The sequence below is a fragment of the Bufo gargarizans genome, chromosome 6 (assembly GCF_014858855.1).
Source record: "Bufo gargarizans isolate SCDJY-AF-19 chromosome 6, ASM1485885v1, whole genome shotgun sequence".
Classification (NCBI taxonomy): Eukaryota; Metazoa; Chordata; class Amphibia; order Anura; family Bufonidae; genus Bufo; species Bufo gargarizans.
Window position 1 is genome coordinate 56,857,631 of NC_058085.1, and position 20,762 is coordinate 56,878,392.

The 20,762-nt window shown below is 41.3% G+C and overlaps 1 protein-coding gene across 1 annotated transcript in view; it reads right to left on the reverse strand.

Annotated features, from left to right (window-relative positions):
• The window catches only part of TMEM100 (transmembrane protein 100), a 63,576-nt gene extending 51,833 nt beyond the window's left edge, over positions 1-11,743 (reverse strand). Inside the window, exon 1 of the mRNA XM_044297235.1 lies at positions 11,477-11,743. The gene's annotated coding sequence lies outside the window, so the exon portion shown is untranslated. The remainder of the gene's footprint in view (positions 1-11,476) is intronic.
• Between the last annotated feature and the right edge of the window lie 9,019 nt (positions 11,744-20,762).

The following is a 20,762-nucleotide window of genomic DNA, read 5'->3' on the forward strand; positions in this document are numbered from 1 at the left end:
GAGTACAGGTGGGGCAGTAGACAAAGACGAGGGAGGAGATGTAGGGGGTGAGAGGGATGCGTTTAAGTAGTAGTCTAAAGGGAATAGAGGGCGGAGGAATGGCTGTAGAGGTGGGACAGATGGATGAACCTGGCTTCTGTATTCTGGGTAGACTGGAGTGGGAGAGTTTGGAACGGGGAAGACAAATGTAATAATGTGTCACAGTAATCAAGATGAGAATGAAACATAGCAACAATAAGATTTTCTTTGGAAAGTGAAATGTAGTGGTATTTTTCCAAAATGCCTTTTTTACTCTTGCCTTTATCTTTTACAATGGAGGCCAAATAGAGGACACTAGTAGTAAAAATGTTCTAGGTTATTCATTTTGCTTTTGACCTTTACATTATGCCTAAATATAGAGACACAGGCCGTAATTTATCACGCCTCTCACTCCAGTAGGAGGGTGGAGTGGGAACACTGGAGGAGCTTTTCTAGACAAAGTGTTAGGTTATTATCAAACAATATGCAACATTTGATAAATATGGCATAAAATACTCCAACACAGACTCAAGCAAAACTAACTTCAAAAATTCTCCTCATGATAAATCCCCCCACAGTGATTAAAGCTCTTTCAAGAAAAGTAAAAATGTGAAACTAAAATGACAAGCTCATGCGCTGTACGTAGAGTCATGTCCCATATTATACATGACTGTGGAAATGTTTTTGGCAGGCGTGGGGAAAATGCAAAGTAAGAATGCCTTTAAGACAGAAGTGTTATAGTTTTTTTTTTTTATCAATTAATAAAATGCAAAGTGAATAAAAAAAATAAAAAATCTAAATCCAATCAATATTTGGTGTGATCACCCTTTGCCTTCAAAATAGCATCAGGTCTTCTAGGTACACTTACACACAGTTTTTGAAGGAACTCGGCAGGGGAGTTGTTCCACACATGAATGACAGATCTTCTGTGGAGGTAGGTTTGCTCAGATCCTTCTGTCTCTCCGTGTAATTCTAGAGAGACTGGATGATGTTGAGCTCAGGGCTCTGTGGGGGCTATATCTTCACTTCCAGGACTGTGTTCTTCATAACGCTATTAATGATATTGGATGTATGTTTGGGGTTGTTGTCCTACTGCAGAATACATTTCAACTTAAACTAGTACCACTATTTTTGAAAACATTCTTAAGCCTCATGCACACGTCTGTGGAACACTGACCGTGTGATACCAGCCTGGATTTCTTCTGAGTGCAGGAGCGCACGGCGTAGGTGTTCCACAGACGTATGCATGAGGCTTTACTTTGTACCATTTTTCCCACACATGCATAAAACTTTTCACAGTACTGCAGGCAGCAGCTTGCAATAAGCGAAATTCTGAACTTTTCATCATCCAGACCTTTAGACTGGAGCTACATGGTGATCTTGGTTGCGACAAGACTGATGTGTAGCTCCTGCCTAAATCCAACCCTGCTAGATTTATTGCAACTCTGAGGTGGCAGTCGGTGGCAGCGTGCAAGTCACACTGCAACCTCATTCATTTCTACGGCTGCACTGCTACACTACAGTCCTTCATCATGCAATAACTGTGCTGAGCAGCCCCAGCCTTAGATTATTACAACCAAGTCTTGGCATCTGAATTGTCGCCAATTGTACTAAACAGTAAGGCTGTAAACACTCATAGGTATTTTGTCATGTTTTTTTTTTTTTTAGCATTTTTGGAGTTTTACTATATTTTCTATCTGGGGAAAAAACACCAGAAACACTGGTGTTGCCAAAAAACAACAAATTGTGATAAAAACCACATGGAAAACATGTAGTACGCAAAAAGCACCCAAGGAAATTCATGTACATAGGGGTCCATGAAGGTGGGATGTGATGTGATCTAAAAATAAATAAATCACATATCAACCTGTTTTGAATGGATTGTAACTGTGATTCATCTTGTTTCATAGGTGATTCATTCAATTCATTAGCTGGACGTACCGGAGAGCTGGGAGACTCATCTGTTGCCTTCACACGTTGCATCGTCTGGTATCAAAAGTGGAAGATTTTATCCACAAAGAAGTGATGTGAGCTAAATGGTCGAAGAAGACACTGATCACACCTTCTGAGTGGGAAATTGCAGCCAGACCATTTTTGATGCCAAAATACAGCTCTTGTTTATATATCAAGAGAAACGTCTGACTCATTCAGACAGTAATTACAACATCACTTGGACGCCTTGTCTGATATTCCAAGGGAAATCAGCTTCAGGTTCAGCGCAATACAAAGTTTTCCAGATTTTCTCTTTTGTTTATTTCCGCATCTTAAACTTTTTTTTTTCTGAATTGAGATATTGACTCAAACCATATGAGACAAATGACTTTCTGAAGGTGGTCCACGTAACAACACTCGACTTGATTCCAAGCTGGAGATACAGCTGCTTTTGTATGTTAAATACTGGAATACAGCCACATGGGACTGGTCCAGACTGAAAAACACATCGCGTATCTGCCAGAATCCAAATAAAATGGTATTTGTTTCATTGCAGATTTCATTGTGTAAATGCATAGTTTTTTTTAGCAGATTTTACCCTTTCTAATCAAATTTACAGTACGTTAGGGGGGACAAATGCAAGGATGTATGACTGCAGGATGAAACTACAAAGGGTTTGTTTGTTGTCTGTTACCATGGAGATGTTTAGTCTGCATAGGAGCTGTACTGAACTGCAAATTGCTTCATTGTTCAGTTTAGATGGATTGAAACAGTAAAATATATATAAAAAATTGTTGTAAAAGGTGGAGAAAAAAGTTTTCAATGATTTCACACTTTATTGGTACCTTTGTCAAGTACAATAAGGAAAGATATAAAAGTTACCAGTTGCAAAATGATTCAGCGATGCTAGGGAGGCTCATCCCTGTCGCGGCCTGCTCTTGGCTGCTCCCCCCGTCGCTGGATGTTTTGATCCGTGCGATGGGGAGATGCAGCGACGGCCGTCGAGGGATAAGAAGTGACGCAGGGTAAGTATAACCTGTATGAGGGGCCTGAGCATTAGGGGGGTCATTATAGGGGTTGAATAACCCCTTTAACGAAGCACTCATGCAGCATAGGCTATTACTATAGAATAACGTTGAGGCTCTTGTGTGTGTCTTGTGTATATCTGTTTTAGTTGATGTGTCATTTATGGGTAGTCTGGCATCTTGATTTCTTCTTCCTCTAATGTAGCCTACATTTCCCATTATGTTTCTCAAGCAATATTTAGGTGGTGCGTGCTGCTTATCCAAACAATCTGAAGATAAGTATAAGAAACATCTCACTTGCAGGAATTCCCAAAGTCCACGACTCCGTTATATCACTGCTCCACGCTGATTCAAAAACAGCTGGCTGATTGTCATCACTTTTCATTACTATTTGACATTTCTGAAGGAACTCCTTTACCCCTATTTTTTAGAAACATTCAGACAATATGCCATAATAGGAAACAAGAACAGGATGTCGATAAGTTAGACAATCTGAATAATAGTGAAAAGGGGGTAAAATTGACGGGGGATTTTAAAATGATCCCGGAAGAAATCTGAGAGCCCCCAAAGTGGCAGCAGTGAAACTCGAGTTGGGCCTTTTATTGGATATTTATGTGCTATTTTATATGTTTCCTCTTTGAGTATAATAAAAACATGGGGATTTTATCTATTGCTGCAGTGCTTCATGATTTGGGTTGCAGTCCTGTTTTTCCTAACATAGGAAACCTGGCTGACCGGGCTGGCAAAAGGTGATGAGAATCAAGCCAGTCGTTGACTTTGGCATTTCCTGCAAGTTAGACATTTCTTATACCTATCTTCAGATTGTTTGGATAAGCAGCGTATAGTGTGAATTTGTCCCATTATGTCACTGCTTTTACAAAGACAAGAGTGTGGAGTCTCATCACACTAAGGAAAGCAAGTGATAGATCTACTGTCTCCTAATAGTCTCAGTGTATCCTAATTGGTGCAGCTACACACTGCTCTCCCTGCCTCCTGCTTGTATTGATTTTGAGGTTTCTCCTGCTTACAAGCAGGAGGCAGGGGAGAGCAGTGTGAAGCTGTATCCCATGGGATACACTGGAGATTCTGCACACAACACAGACAGATAGTGTGTATCAGGAGAGGGTGAAAGAGATACATTTTAATTCAGGAAAAATGTATTTAATTGGATTTAAATCAAATTTTAAGGAATTTAAATCTAGTAACCAGATTAGGGATCACATGACACAGCGTGAGACGCTTTAAAACTTTGGATAGCACTGAGCTCAGGTAACACAAATGATACTGCTAGAAGCCAGCATAATATGCTCAAAAAACGCTTAAGTTTTTATTTAATATCTTAACCTTTTAACCAATCCAGTGAGCCCATTACAGTATGGCAAAAAGAGAACATGCACAAGGCTAGGGCTCCACCTAAAGATTTTGTAGCACTTTCAATTGATTTTAACTATTGACTGACAGCTGCAGGGAGGAAAATTGCATGCAAGTCAATGTACTGCTTTGGACTACAGCTGTAGCTCAATAGTGAAAATCAAAAGTCCCATAAAAAGTATAGGTGTAGGCCCAGCCTAAGACAAACATTGTGTATCTTCTTAGGATGCAACCACTCCTCTACTTTTTATAGTACTTTTAGTTGATTTTAACTATTGAGCTGCAGCTATAGTGCAAAGCATTGAAATGATTTGTTTGCAATCATACTGGGGCGGACTGGGAATTCAAAGTGGCCCTGGAAAAAATATTAAAAGTGGCCACGTTTTGTAGTTGAGTCCAAACTGATGAAAGACAGGAACAGCAATACCATATTGTGGCCCATTATACCTCCCCAACAGAGCAAAAAATACTACACCCCATCACAAAATACTGCCAGCAGAACAAAATACATCCCCAAAAACTTCCACTGGGTGGCAGTGAGAAGGGCCCAGGCAGCCCCCTGGAATTTGCCCAGCGGAAAATTTCCTTGTAAGGTCTATGCTCAATCCTCCCCTGGAATCATGTGCACCCCATGGGTTTCTACCACTTCAGTTTGACCAAATTAGCTTTCAGACACTAGCGATCTGCTAGTGTCTGATCTCCATAACCATGCAATTCTTAGACCTTTGTGTGGAGCCGTTTCATTAAAAAACTAACTTTTATTCCTATGCAAATGAGCCTCTAGGTGCTATGGGGGCGTCTTTTCAGCACCTAGAGGCTCGGTCTACTCACACTGTATGCCCGCCCATCTCGTCTTGAATGCCTGCCTCCATCACAGCCATCGGACGAATTCTCGCGCCTGCGCCGTTCACTTCTGTCATCGGCGCAGTCGCAGTGAGTAAATTATATGCTCCTGGTGCCGGATTCCTCACTGCGCCTGTGCCGACTAAGTCACAGTGTGGACGCCGGCTTCACTCACTGCGCCTGTGCCGAAGACAGAAGTGAACGGCACAGGCGCGTGAATTCGTCCGATGGCTGTGATGGAGGCAGGCATTCAAGACGAGATGGGCGGGCATACAGTGGGAGTAGACCGAGCCTCTAGGTGCTGAAAAGACGCCCCCATAGCACCTAGAGGCTCATTTGCATAGGAATAAAAGTTAGTTTTTTAATGAAACGGCTCCACACAAAGGTCTAAGAATTGCATGGTTATGGAGATCAGACACTAGCAGATCGCTAGTGTCTGAAAGCTAATTTGGTCAAACTGAAGTGGTAGAAACCCTTTAAGAACAAACAAAAATTCTACAAAAATCTAGGTGTAGACCCAGCCTTGCCATTCTAGGAATTACCCCGCAATATACATTTCCACCCATTTTTTTCTCATTGAAATATCCTGCCCTACAATATGTAATCTGTTTTTGCCTGACCTTCATCGGGTGTAGTCTATCCTGAGTTCAACCAGCAAGCGTAGTCACAAACCTCAGCGAGAGTTACGCTTTTCGGGTCCAGCAACACATATTGAAAGACTTAAAAAGAAATATGAAGTGGGACTGAAGCAACGATTCCAGCTGGCTGCGGACCATTTCCTGAATGGTAACACTATGTCATCTGTTACATATACAGCCATCTTACACAAGCCGTCATTGCTTTCCCTTTGCCTATTAGTAAGTCTCATACAGAACGCAGCTTGTTTTTCGGAAAAGCATATCCAAATACACATGCTAAATACTGATAAAAAATACAGAAAAAAGGTAATCTCTCAGGAGTTTAGAGGCTTTTTATACTGTTTTTACTTTTCCATATTCCGCTTTGTGTATAAAATATGTTCCACTTCCAGACATAAAGTTTTAAGAGATTTTAGGCTTAGAGGGTAACATATATACCTGTCTAGTCTATAATATTAGCAAAACTAGTTAGTGCAGTATTCTTACATAAGCGATAATGTACAACCAATATTATAAGTGGATACCAAAAACATAAAGTATCGTGAAATGCAAAAATGTGACACCACCTGCTGGACATAAGTGGTACTTGACCTTGTGGGTCATTTTACGCTTACACATATATTTGGCTTGATTTTTTTATTTATTTAAAACAAAAACTAATGAATAATGATACTACGTTTTCAAAAATAGTAATAAAAAAGCTATATGCTATACCACTATGTATCATAAGGACAACTCGCAGTATTTAAAAGGGTACTCCAGTTGGATAAAGTTATCCCCAATCCACAATATAGAGAATAACTATCAGATCGGTAGGGAGTCCAACCTCTGGAACCCCCAGCGATTATGAGAACAGGGGCCCCGTATCCCCTGCAGTGCCCCTGAAATAACCAGAGCGGCCGGCCGCACTTGCTCGCGGCCGCTCCATTAATTTTCTATGGCAGTTCATGAGATAGCCAAGTACAGCCCTCTGGTATCTCCAGAGCTCCCATAGAAATAAATAGAGCATCCACGCACATGTGCGACTGCTCGCTTTGCTCATTTCAGGGGAGCAACAGGGGGTACAGGGCCCCTGTTTTCATGTGGTAGGACCCCCCACTAACCGGAATACACCTTTAATAGATTCTTGGTAAAATAATAATTCTGGGGCATCGTTTCTCATAATAATGTGGTATGCTGTTCCTCTGTTATTCCTCCTGAATATTTCAATAAAATTGACACCTGGGTCACAGTGTATAGTAGACACGCCCCCAGTTATCAAAGTATTCAGAAGTTTTTAGCAGGAATAATGGAAAAACAATCTTTCTAAGGAAAGATTCTTCAGGAGTATTTACTAAGAAAAGACACGACAGGCTGATTGGCCTTCTTGAATTTTCCTGCAGCTTTTTGCCAGTCTGTGGTTTCCTCCCTAGATAACTGAGGACAGACAGCAGAATCCCCTAGAATCAGCTCACTGTCGTGGGCTTCCACTTCTGATTTCCACCAGCAGATGAAAAATATTGTAATCAAGCAATTTCTGATATAAATACTATTCCATACTAAGAGGGAACATTATTTTACAGTCTTAGAATTCTTCAATAGTTTCAGTTAAAGGGGTCATGGACATCATATAGTACATGACAATCTCTTTCTAATCTTAGGACCAGCCCTGTACCTCACATGGATCCAGGGATCTCCCCATTCCTTGCTCCAATTGCTCTGTTACATTTATTTCAAGCTGGCAGCCCAGGGGGTGTGCATTTTCTCAGAGGGCGTATCCTTTCTACTGCACCTGATGACAGTTGAAGGATAGAACTGAGCATGTGCGTCCACCTCAGTGAGCTGGACAGAGAATTTAGAAAAAAAGCAAACAGCAGGTGGCGCTGTACAGATAGATTTCAGTGAATAACTCAGTGGCTATACAACATTTTTAATTACATGCAATTTCAAAAGCATTCAGATCCAGGTGTATTAAGTAATACATCCTACAATTATATTTAGAGATGAGCAAAATATTGGAAAATTTGATTCGGCTGCTTCGACAAATAAAAAAAAAAAAAAAAATCATTTTGTGACAAATTACTTAATCACTAAGCGCATTTCTTTGCAAGTAGTGGGTGCAATGACAGGGAGCAGTGATTGCACCAGCCACGTCATTGTACCCTTCAGATGCAGCGTTCATACATGATCATGGCATCTGGTAGCAATAATACTGGATAAATGAAAAAATAAATCATAAAATCATACTAACCCTCATCCATTTGATCGGAAAGAGCCGGCTGCTGCCATCTTGATTGAAGATCCGCCAGTGATGACGTCATCACGTTGGCGGGCGTGGTGAAGTCATACGTCACCGAGGACGTGCTTTTGTGCTAGATCTTCATTCAAGATGGCAGCAGCTATAACGCAGCTGAGAAGATGCTCCCTTCCGAAAATGAAAACTCTGGGAAGGCTCTTTTAAAACATCATGTATTCAAAGATATAATCAACACCACTCAAGGGAACTGAAAAGCGACTATTACTAGTTTATAGCGTCCTTCTTCAGACTCATAAGAAACGTTACTACTAAAGAACCTGAAGAAGGGCGCTAGAATAGCCAAAAACGCTGCTCATGGCTTGTCTTACAGCACTGTGAATATGTAACAATGGAATTTCACTTACTTTATAGGGGTTGGCCAATATCCATTGTAATTTGTCAAAATGCCACCCAGTGCCCACAGTCATGCATCCTCCATACAAGCTTAAATAACTGTATACTGTCCCCCAGCCATCCTAATAGAAGCCTCCGATTGTGTATGTTCCTGTGAAGTAAATATACTCATCTGTTCTGTCATCATCTGCATCCATGGCTGTTCCTCTGTGCCTTCTATTCTATGCAGGCACTGAACAGCAGATGGACGCCTCTGGCGCCTGCACGGATACAGGCATCAGACTCCCCTGTGTTTGTCCATGCACTGGACTCCGTTCTGTACCTGCCCAGAATAGAAGGTACAAAGGAACAGCCAGAGAAAGCATGTTCTTGCCATCCTGCAGCCCATGGATGTAGAGAATGACAGGTAAGTACGTTGACTTCACTCAACCCTAGGTAGCTGGGGTCCTTTGTTAGAACACAGGAACTAGCGCATGTGCAGTCCGTCCTCATTGTAGATGAATGGAGGCCGCTGATGGACAGTACCCTCCATGGGTGACCAGTTTTGGTGCTCACCGCCAACAAGCAGGACATATTCATATGAAACTATCAGACAACGGTGCCAATTATTTAATAATGCATTGCATGCATGTTCTTTTCCTAGCATCTGTGCAGCTAGTAATATACATGGTGGCCAACCACTTTAAGAATGTTTAAAAAAATTGTGACATGGAAAATTAAAACAAAAATCTGCAAAAATATAAGAATAAAAGAAATCAATAAATACAATAAAAATTGAAAAAAAATAGCATAAAAACAAGATTTAAACAATAGATAATTTTCTTAAAGACACATTCCCTTTAGAGGGGATGTTATAGATTTTCAGAAAAATGGCTTCAAGCTGGAAATGATTTAAAATTAAGCAATAACCTACACTGACCAGGTAAATCCTGCCCTACAGTAATGACATTACAGCTTCCACATGATCACTGCAACCAATCACTGGCCTCAGTGGTCGCATCATATAGGCAAGCATCCCTGCAGAGACCAGCGATTGGCTGTAGCAGTCAGGTGAATGCTGTACATGATGTCATTGCTGCTGGGCGGTGGTGTTGGAGCCAGCAGGGGATTTACAGGGATTTTCTGAGATTTTACTACTGATGACCTATCCTCTGGATAGGTCATCAGTAATAATCGGTGGGGGTCTGAGAAGTTGAAACAGCTGTTTGAGAAGGCAGCGGCACAGTTAAAGTGAATGGGGTTTAGCATGATACCAAGCACAACCTCTATACAATGTACAGCGCTATGCTTGGTATGCAGGAAAAAGGACACAGTGCTCAGAAGAGCGCTGGTGCCTTCTTAAACAGTTGATCGGCAGAGGTCCCTGTTGGACCCCAAACTATCAGGTACTAATTACCCATCCTGAGGATAAGTCATCAGAAGTAAAATCTTGGTTAACCATGTTAAAGAAGGAGTATAGGTTGCTTCTTTATACTATACCATTTCCTGCTCCAGCCCAATTTTCTCAAAATCCCAGACAACCCTTTAGGAATTGTGCAAAAGAGATTTAGCAATTTCTACCAGTAAAGTTTTTAAGATCATGTGCATCATGACAGCTCTTTCTGTCTTTCGGTTTACTGACACTCCAAGGTAAAACTCTACGAGATGATGAGATATTCACTCTCTAAAATCCCATGGATTGCAAGATGAAAAACAGCATGGGTTTACTTCAGGGAGATCATGTCAAACAAATCTTATAGATTTTTTTGACTGGGTGACTAAAATAATAGACGGTGGAGGTGCAGTAGACATCGCATATCTAGATTTTAGTAAGGCTTTTGACACTGTCCCACATAGAAGACTTATCAATAAACTGCAGTCATTGAACATGGACTCCCATATTGTTGAGTGGATTAGGCAGTGGCTGAGTGACAGACAACAGAGGGTTGTAGTCAATGGAGAACATTCAAAACAAGGTCATGTTACCAGTGGGATTCCACAGGGATCTGTACTGGGACCAATTTTGTTTAATATCTTCATAAGTGATATTGCAAAAGGCCTCGATGGTAAGGTTTGTCTTTTTGCTGATGACACAAAGATATGTAACAGGGTTGATGTTCCTGGAGGGAAACACCAAATGGAAAAGGATTTAGGAAAACTAGAAGAATGGTCAGAACCCTGCAACTGAAATTTAATGTGGATAAGTGCAAGATAATGCACCTGGGGCGTAAAAACCCAAGGGCAGAATATAGAATATTTGACACAGTCCTGACCTCAGTATCTGAGGAAAGGGATTTAGGAGTAATTATTTCAGAAGACTTAAAGGTGGGAAGACAATGTAATAAAGCAGCACGAAATGCCAGCAGAATGCTTGGATGTATAGGGAGAGGTATAAGCAGTAGAAAGAGGGAAGTGCTCATGCCGCTCTACAGAGCACTAGTGAGACCTCACTTGGAGTATTGTGCGCAGTACTGGAGGCCATATCTCCAGAAGGATATAGATACTCTAGAGAGAGTTCAGAGAAGAGCTACTAAACTAGTACATGGATTGCTGGATAAAACTTACCAGGAAAGGTTAAAAGACCTTAATATGTATAGCTTGGAAGAAAGAAGAGACCGAGGGGATATGATAGAAACTTTTAAATACATAAAGGGAATCAACTCGGTAACGGAGGAGAGCATATTTAAAAGAAGAAAAACGACCACAAGAGGACACAGTTTTAAATTAGAGGGGCAAAGGTTTAAAAGTAATATAAGGAAGTATTACTTTACTGAGAGAGTAGTGGATGCATGGAATAGCCTTCCTGCAGAAGTGGTAGCTGCAAATACAGTGAAGGAGTTTAAGCATGCATGGGATAGGCATAAGGCTATCCTTCATATAAGATAGGGCCAGGGACTATTCATAGGATTCAGATATATTGGGCAGACTAGATGGGCCAAATGGTTCTTATCTGCCGACACATTCTATGTTTCTATGTTTCTTGCACATGAACATGAGTTGGCGCTCTCGAGAAAAAAATACCTCATGTTTGTATACGGTACCTTTAGGTTCAGCATGAGATTCTGCGCCTCTTCATCCAGTACATAGTATAAGCCACCAGTCCAGATCTCTTCTGTCCTTGTTCTTCAGCCCATGAACGGTTGTGTCTGTGGTGAAGCTGACTGAGATGCCCGTCTTCTCATCTGAAAATCCTATCCTCCTGCTTTTCCTAAAGAATCACCCAGAGAGAAGGTGGCAGGAAAGGCAAAAGTCATTGCTCTCTCTTCACCGTCCACTGACTGGAAGTAACATCAGCCTGAAAGGAAACATTCAGAGAGCCGTCTCCATCCCCATACAAGTCTTTGATGGTTCTAGGGTGTGGAGTGGGAAATAGAAAAGATTTGCCAAAAGAAAAATTAAGATCTGAACTCTATTGTTTGTTTTTTTCAATCAAGCTCTTCACGAAACGTCAAGGCAGACACGTTCTGGCCTCACCTTACTGTTCAAAGGGATTTTTTTTCCTGTAAAAAAGGGAGCTGTCTCATCGTCTCCGATTTGTTTAGTTGATTTTATTATACAGGAAGGTCTCATTGTTGTCCCCAGAGGGGAACTTCCTTCAGGCTAATTAATCTGCCATAAAGAAGGGGTGTATCTGAGCCACAAAAAGCCCACCCTTCCGAGACTGTATACCTAATAATACTTCTGTTATTTATATAGCGGCTGCATATTCCGTAGATATATACATTTCAGAGGGTACATGTGTATTTTGGTGCGATAGGTGACCCTACTGTACACAGGACACCTTTGAAATACCCTAAAGTCTGTTTCACACAAGCATGTGTAGTGTGGGAATCATGCTCCATGTGTGAGTGTGATCCTCCGTTTTGGACACTGCTAGTCTTGCAGGAGCACACAGCATTATACTGATTTATAATGCTGTGTGTCTCTGCATGACTTTTTTTGCTACAGAATCATACTCACAGTTTTATGTCAGTATGATCCTGTAGAAGTAAGGTCATGCAGAAGCATATAGCACAGGGTTTCTCAACTCTGATCCTCGGGGCCCACCCACCGGTCATGATTTGAGAATATCCCACAGAATGAATACCTATAGTAAGTCCTGATGCATTGACATTAATTATATCACCTGCTCAATACTGAGGAAATCCTAAAAACCTGACCGGTAGGTGGGTCTCAAGGACCAGAGTTGAGAAACCCTGATATAGCATATAGGTTGCATGCACTGGTGCCTTGCAACGCTGGGGTCCTAGGTTCAAATTCGACCAAGGAAAACATCTGCATGGAGCTTGTATGCTCTCCCCGTGTTTGTGTGGGTTTCCTCCTGGTACTCTGGTTACCTCCCACACTCCAAATAATTTAGATTGTGAACCCCATTGGGGACAGTGTGATGCTAATGTCTGTAAAGTGCTGCAGAATACAGTAGAGCTATATAAGTGTGCAAAATAAATAAAAAGGTAAAAAGTGCTTGTTTTGCTTAATGGTTTGACATCTTAACACAATAGGGGAGTAGATATAAAGCTAAATGAGCCGTCACCAGCTGACATCTGTAGTGCTTCTGAGTGCATGGGTTGCGGTGGAAAGTGTTTGATGATGGATCAGAGTTAGAGTTAAGCCTGTGTTACACCGGTCGAACGAACGCTTGTTAGCAATCATCTGGCAGTGTAATACTGCCACCGATGAACAAGCAAATGTTCGATAACTGGCCACTCCAACTCTTTTGACATGTTAAAAAATCATCGTTTGAAGGTGGCAGATTGTGCTGTCTAAGCATAATCTGTGTCACGAGGGTGTCAAGAGCCACGTCTGACTCCGTTATACCCGGGGTCAGGAAGTCGCAGCGGGTGGCTGCGCGCTCTATGTCTAAAGATCACGGTGTTTCTTAGTGTTTGTTTTCTGTGTTTGCCTTGCTATCCTTTTTGTCTCACTCAGGGATCCGTAGCTTCTCCTCCTCAGCTGTTTCTTGTCTGCCACTCCCAAACTCCTTATATTCTCCTCTCACACTTCTCTTGTTGCCAGTTATAGAGCTTCCTGCCTGGACATCTATAGCTGACCCACTGGAGCTGATGAATCTGGTTGTTGTTCCAGAGTGCTACCCTCCGGATCCCTGTTGGGCTTTTGTTGTCTCCTGTTGTTGCCCACCTGGGATTATATGTTTAGTTTGTATTGTCTGTCCTCCCCTTGGTGTTTTCCTTTAGAGCTAGTGGTGCGGACTAGTGTTCCCACCGCCCTGTTCACTATCTAGGGCTCATCCTAGGGAAAGCCAGGGTTTTAGGCACGTGATCGGCGTACGGGTGAGGAACCCGTCTAGGGACGACAGGGCAGCCAGGCGCCAGCCGCAAGGTGAGTCAGGGGTCACCACCTTCCCTCTCACTAGGGCAGGGCCTCCCTCTGTTCCTCCCTCCGTGTCACGTATGTGACAGTTACGCCGATCGTGATAATCTGCTGCCGGCAAACAATGATTCAGTATAGGGAAGAACAATGGTATAACGATCGCTCCTCCCTATACCGAGGAGGAGATCACTAGTTAGCAGACGATTGCCGGGAAGGAACCCTTCATGAATGGTAATCAATTACCTTTATTCTGTGGTTCCACACAATTATGGTGATAGCAAATTTAGATGATGTTGTACCACTTCTGTATAATAAAAATCACTTTTACATTTTTTTTGGTGACCTATACTTTATTTTTCCTTGACAGAGCCGTGTCAGTGCTTGTGTTTAGTAGAATGACCTGTATTTTTCATTGTTAACATTTTGGGACATATACTATTTGACTTTTTGATTACTTTTTATTTTTTTTTATTTTTTTGGGGAAGATAGATGAACAAAAAAAAAACAGCAATTCTAGAATTGTATTCAACTTCTTTTTTAATGGTGTTTACGGTGTGGTATAACTGACAATTGATGTTTATTCTGAGGTTCTTTATAACTGTGGTGATACCAAATTTACATCGTTTTTTAATGTTTTACTGCTTGTGTTCCTACAAATCATTTTTTATTTTTTATCTGCATGGTAGACGTAAAGAGCCTTGTAGGCCAGGCAATACTCCTCTGGAAATAAGATATGAAAATTAACTTTCGTTCCAATAAGAAAAGAAAGATGAGCATCTAATGCCACCAGCAATCCTATACTCAACCTTTTAAACAGGTCTTGAGACATAACTGAGGATTTTAACTAAGCCAGTACCTCATCTGCAGACAGCAGATTGCAGAGCAGAGAGACCTGGCTTAACTGGGTGAGAGGCCTTTGTCAGCATTCCGGGGTTCTCCATACGATTTCTCCATATAGAGAGCATCTAGTAGGTGTGAGTCTTATAGGCCAAGACAGCTACTTCTCAACTGGTAGCATCAGAGGCTCAGCCTAGTTAGAGAGCTAATTAGTACACCGTTTTCCCAGAGGAGAATTTCTGGGCCTATAAAACTCCTAACGCCTACTAGGCACTCTCCATAAGGAGAAACAGTATGCCCTGCATCCTGACAAAGGACTCTCACCAAGTTAAGCCAGTTTTCTCTGCTCTGCACTGATGAGGGACAGTGATCCCAAAACAGCTGTCTGCAGATGAAGTGCTGGCTTAGCTATCTAAGTAATGTCTTAAAGGGGACCTTTCATCGGTCCAAACATTGTGAACTAAGTATCATGATCTGTACAGAGGCACCCAGGGATCTCACGGCACTTACTATTATCTCTGGGCGCCGCTCCGTTCTCCTGCTATGCCTTCCGGTATGTTCGGTCACTTGGTTATAGTAGGCGGAGACTTAGGGGACTTGGTTATAGTAGGAGGAGACTGCCCTTGTTCTCCTGGGTGTCTTCTTCTCCCAGGCTGTAGCGCTGGCTAATCGCAGCGCAGAGCTCACAGCCTGTGTGACAATATGGGGGCCATAGAATTTATAATCGCTTTTTATTATATTTTTTGGGAGGCAGGACAAACAAAAAAATTACACTTTTTTGCTTTTTTTTGCGACATTCTATGCATGGTTTGAGTAACATTATAACTTTATTGGAGGGGTTGTTACTAATGCAAAGATACAATATTTGCATTGGTCTTTTTGTTGATTTTATTGATAAGAATTTCATTTTTTACTTTTTTACATAACTTTTTTAAATGTAGTCATTCAGTTTGTTTTCAACAATTTGTTACAAACGAAACCATCAAAAAGACAACACAGATGTTAATCTGATATATAGGTTATCTGTCTAGGCCTCCAAACCACTAGCCAAAACCAAGCAGGCTGTCTTGGGAAATAAAGATGTTAAAAGTTAAAATACAGGGTCCAAAAATATAGAGACACCTCAATATATGGAAAACAGTGGTTGGGAACGCCATCCTGTGTCTGTGGCTTGTTGCTAAGAGGAAGGGGCAAATCTGTGTGGGGCAGTGTCTAACATGGCGGTCATTTTGAAAGCCGCCATCTTGGATTCAAATCAATATTTTCAAAAAGAAAAGGATGCATGTGACATATGTATCTGAAAGAGAATTTGATGAGGAATTCACATCTGTGCTTAAATGCGAGATACCTTTATTTCTGTCAAAGTTATAAACAATTGTTCTGTGACATGGTACAACGACTATCCAAACACTGTTTTCCATTTATTCTGGTGTCTCTATACTTTTGGACCATCCTGCAGATAAAAGACCATTGCTAAAAGAAACAACAACATAACAGGGTGAGGTCATGAATCTTAAAGAAGTTACCAGAGAGAGTGATCTAACACTTTCCTATTTTTTCACATAAATGCAGAGGACAAGCAATTAAAAAAAAAAGAAAACAGGGAAAAGGGAAGAAAGGGAAGATCCTGTGACTCCAAGGCTGCTCTTGCTGTTTTTACTTAATTAATTCCACAAAGGGGCTTAAACAAGCGATCCTTTGATAGTTTATATAATACACTGCAATACTTATGTAGTGCAGTGTATTATGTCAGTCTGTCAGCATGCTTCTGACAAGCAGCCTATTAGAATAGACTCAGTAAAATCATGTATTGCCATTCCGCAGCTTCAGCGTTCATGGACTAGAATAAAATTTTAGTAAGACCACACCATTTTTGGATCCCTGGATATGTGGGTTAGCAGGCATTATTATGACATTTTAGTTTATTTTCAAGCTGCGTCATTTAGTTTCGGCAATGCTATTTCATATAGATACAAGTCTAATAGCTCACATCTAACAATAAACAATAATTTACACATACTATATATAGATCAATTGCATACTAGTACTTTACATATACAGTACGTAGCAGTACCAGTTGAGGCCTTGACATTTTTGACTTCCAATATATTTTTCTTTAGCTGAAGGCAATAATGCCTATTGAATGCTATTTTCTATGGAATTATAAAAAAAATGGAGCTGAAAAAAAAGGAGCTGAATACAAAGTCTATCAATGGGATGACAAGTCTACTCTGCGTGTAGGAAAATATCTTCTTAAGTGATGAAGGCTTCAATTATGATACAGATATCTTCATGAAACTAAAAAATTATGAATATTAACATCATATATTTTAGATAAACAGGTATATTGTTTAAAAGGATGATCGGGCTGTGATTTCTTTTTTCTTAAAAAGGAGCTCAATGGCTTAAAAAAAAAAAACTAATACTCACTGAACTTCTGCTGCTTCCATTATACTAGTTACTGGGTTATATATCAGTCTCTATTCCTGGTGAATACCACATATCGCTGGCTGCTGCATATTTCTTGAAAGCAAAGCTGATCCAATGAAAAAAGGAGAAATGAGGAGTTGAAATGGAACAGAATCTTGCTGCCGGGATTCAAGACAAAAGCTTTATTGGTGACAGCAAGTTTTGGCACTGAACCAGTGCCTTCATCAGGCATTAAAGGCTGAAAAGCGTTGCCACCAATAATGCTTTGAACTTGAACCCTGGGGGCAAGATTCTGTTCCATTCCACTGGCGGTGCAACTAAAACTACTCCAAAAACAGAAGTCAAGAATTCCAGCAAAAAAGCCACAGTTAAAAATCTAATCTTTATTCCATCTTCTTAAAATCCATGTGTCAACCGGAGTGCAGGATGGTCTACGCGTGTCGACATAGTGTCTTAATCATGATTGATCTATGTCGAAACACACTCTGGTCGACACATGGATTTTAAGAAGATGGAATAAAGATTCAATTTTTAACTGTGGCTTGTTTGCTGGAATTTTTGGCTTCTGTTTTTGGATTATTTCCTGATCTGGGGTTTCTGTGCATGGCCAGGGAAAACTAAGGGTTTGTTATTAACTAAAGCTACTCGTTTCTCCTTCTTCTCATTGGATCAGCAATATATAGATAACACAGGATCCACCATCCACAATAGGTGATTGTCAAAGCGTATCTAATCATTCCAGACGTCTGCACAGGTCACAGAGAATGCCTAGAAAGCCTAGTCAATGAGGTCCTCTCCAGTCCATTGTATCTATGGCCTAGGATGGCTGTTGTAAAGCATATCTCTATATGCTTTTAAGAATAGTTCAGGCAAGATGGCTGCCCCCATAATTATGTTAAGAAAACAGAAAAAAAGTATGCAATCAGAAGATAAAAACAGATTAGAAAAAAATTATATTTGACCCCATCTAGTTTTAAATGATAGAAATCATTTTTGGTGAAGCATTTGATTAAATCTTTTGCCTCTCGAACGCTATTGAAATAAAGAAATCTTGCTTGGTACCTTCATAATTACATAAGAGCACGACAGATAACTCAAAGTGAAAAAGGGCTCATCTGCGATTAGAGTGCTCATATATATTCACGACTGCGCAAATCGGCACTAACGATGCAAATATTTTTGCGCAATATGTGAAACTTCACATTTTAGCAGGATCTACATGTATGTATGGACAGCAGAACCAGGGCTGTCTTTAATATTGATTGGACCCTGGGCAAAAATTTACTTGGGCCCCCTGGATCCTGCCTTCCCACACCTTAGCATGCAATCACGCCCTCCACCACAACACACACAAAAAATCCACACATCTGGTAGAGTACAGTGAATGACTGTAAATACTTCCAGTTCTGAAGACTCCAGCAGCTCAGGATCAGTGCTCTGGGCAGCTGGGCTCAGGCTGGAAGTGGGCACCGCTCTGCAGGAAGGAGACCAGGGCTCGGCTCACCCTAGTGTTACAGTGCATTCACCCCAGCACCCCACGGTATGCAGTATAGCACCCTATAGTATACAGCACCACACAGTATGCAGTTTAGCACCCCCACACTATACAGTACCCCACAGTATATAGTAGAGTAGTATAGCAGCCCACAGTATACAGCACCTCACGGTATACAACACCTCACTGTATACAGCACCCCAAACTATACACGATACAGCCCCCCACACTATACAGTACAGCAGTATAGCCCCCCACACTATACAGGCCCCCCCACAGTATACAGCCCACCACACAGTATACAGCCCCCCCACAGTATACAGCCCCCCCACAGTATACAGGCCCCCCCCACAGTATACAGTATACAGTATACAGTATACAGCCCCCCCACAGTATACAGGCCCCACCCACAGTATACAGTATACAGCCCCCACAGTATGCAGTACAGCAGTATAGCCCCCCACACTATACAGGCCCCCCCACAGTATACAGCCCACCACACAGTATACAGCCCCCCCACAGTATACAGCCCCCCCACAGTATACAGGCCCCCCCCACAGTATACAGCCCACCACACAATATACAGCCCATTACACAATATACAGCCCACCACACAGTATACAGCACCCCACTATACAGTAGTTTACAGTATATTAACATAACAGCCCCTGTCACATTTTTCTGATGGAATCTTTACACAAAAAAGCTCCACAGTTAACTTCTGCAACACTGACACTCAGTAGGACCTGTGATGACCTCATAGCCATGTGACCAGTAATTGCTAGGTTACTGGTCACATGGTAATGATGTCATTAAGGTCCTAGATCACAAATCATTAAGGTCCTAGAATCCCTAGATCATTAACACAGTACGATCATGATGCCTGTGTAGCCGACAGCCTGACACCCAGGGCAGTAGCTAGCAGTGCTCAAGAAGCAGCTGCCTTGGGCCCACCAGGAGCAACTGGGCCCAGGGCAGCTGCCCCTTTTGCCCCTTGGTAAAGACGGCCCTGAGCAGAACCTATCACACTACCTAACACCCTGCACTGCAACAGCTACACTATATCAGGATCAAACCTACACTAACTATCTGTAATATATATATATATATATATATATATATATATATATATGCTATTAAACTATCTATCTACTGTAGCGTGGAGAGCACAGAGCACAGCAATGACACTGCTGTCTCTCTCAGAACTTAAAAAAAAACTGAAAAGGGCTGCTGGGGAGGTTCTTATATAGTAAGGGGTAGGCAACTTTCCTATTGGTTGCTAGGGATGTTGCTAAGCTCAGACAAAGACATTGCACCCTTCTCATTGGCCCACAAGCAAGGGTGGTAACTGCTGAAAAAAAAAATTCTAGAATATTCGAAATTACGAATATATATTACTATATTCTAAATATTCTGCGACTTCTCGAAGTGCCGATATTCGCGATTAATATTCGTGATTCGAATATTCGTGATCAGCACTAATGATGACAAGGGGATCCAAAAGCTCAGTTGTCAGGGCTCGTTCAGAATTTAACCCAAGGACCACTCACATCTGAAGCAAACATCCGACCTCTAGACCAACAAGCCCACTTTTTGTTGCTTTTGGGGGGGGAAGGAGGGGAATGATTTTCTCGCTTTTGTAGATTAGCAAGTGCCACAAAGTGCAGGTTTATTGTTAGAAAATAGGTGACAAAATAAGAAAACTAGGCTTCTCTAGAGAAAAAGCAAGAGCTTGTCTTGGATCTCGTGAAACTCTAATGACCAAGAACAATGCTTTTCTACAGATAACGATGGCAAAAGAATCCAAAAACAGAGCTTTTAGGGCTCATCCAGGATTTGAACCCAAAGCAAGAATCATACCCCTGGACCAACAAGCCGAAGACAGAATTTTACGTTTACCAAACTTCTCAAGAAATTAAGGGAACACTGAAAACAAATTGGATCTTGACTAACAAAAGATTCAAGCTGAAAATCTTTACTTGTTGATAACAAAATTGAAGGCTATGTACACCTTCAAGGGCAATTTTTTATGATTTAATTTGACTCATTTTGAGCTAAAAATCTTTTTTTCAATTAGTCTTTATTAAAAATATTGAGCCGTTCTGTCACAAAGGGTTAACTGTTTTTCAAGCTGTGTGAATCCTACTTTCAGTGTCACTTTGTGCCGTCATCTAATAAACCTTATCTTTAAACTACTAGGAGGTTATAAACACTTATTTAAGCCACATTCTGAC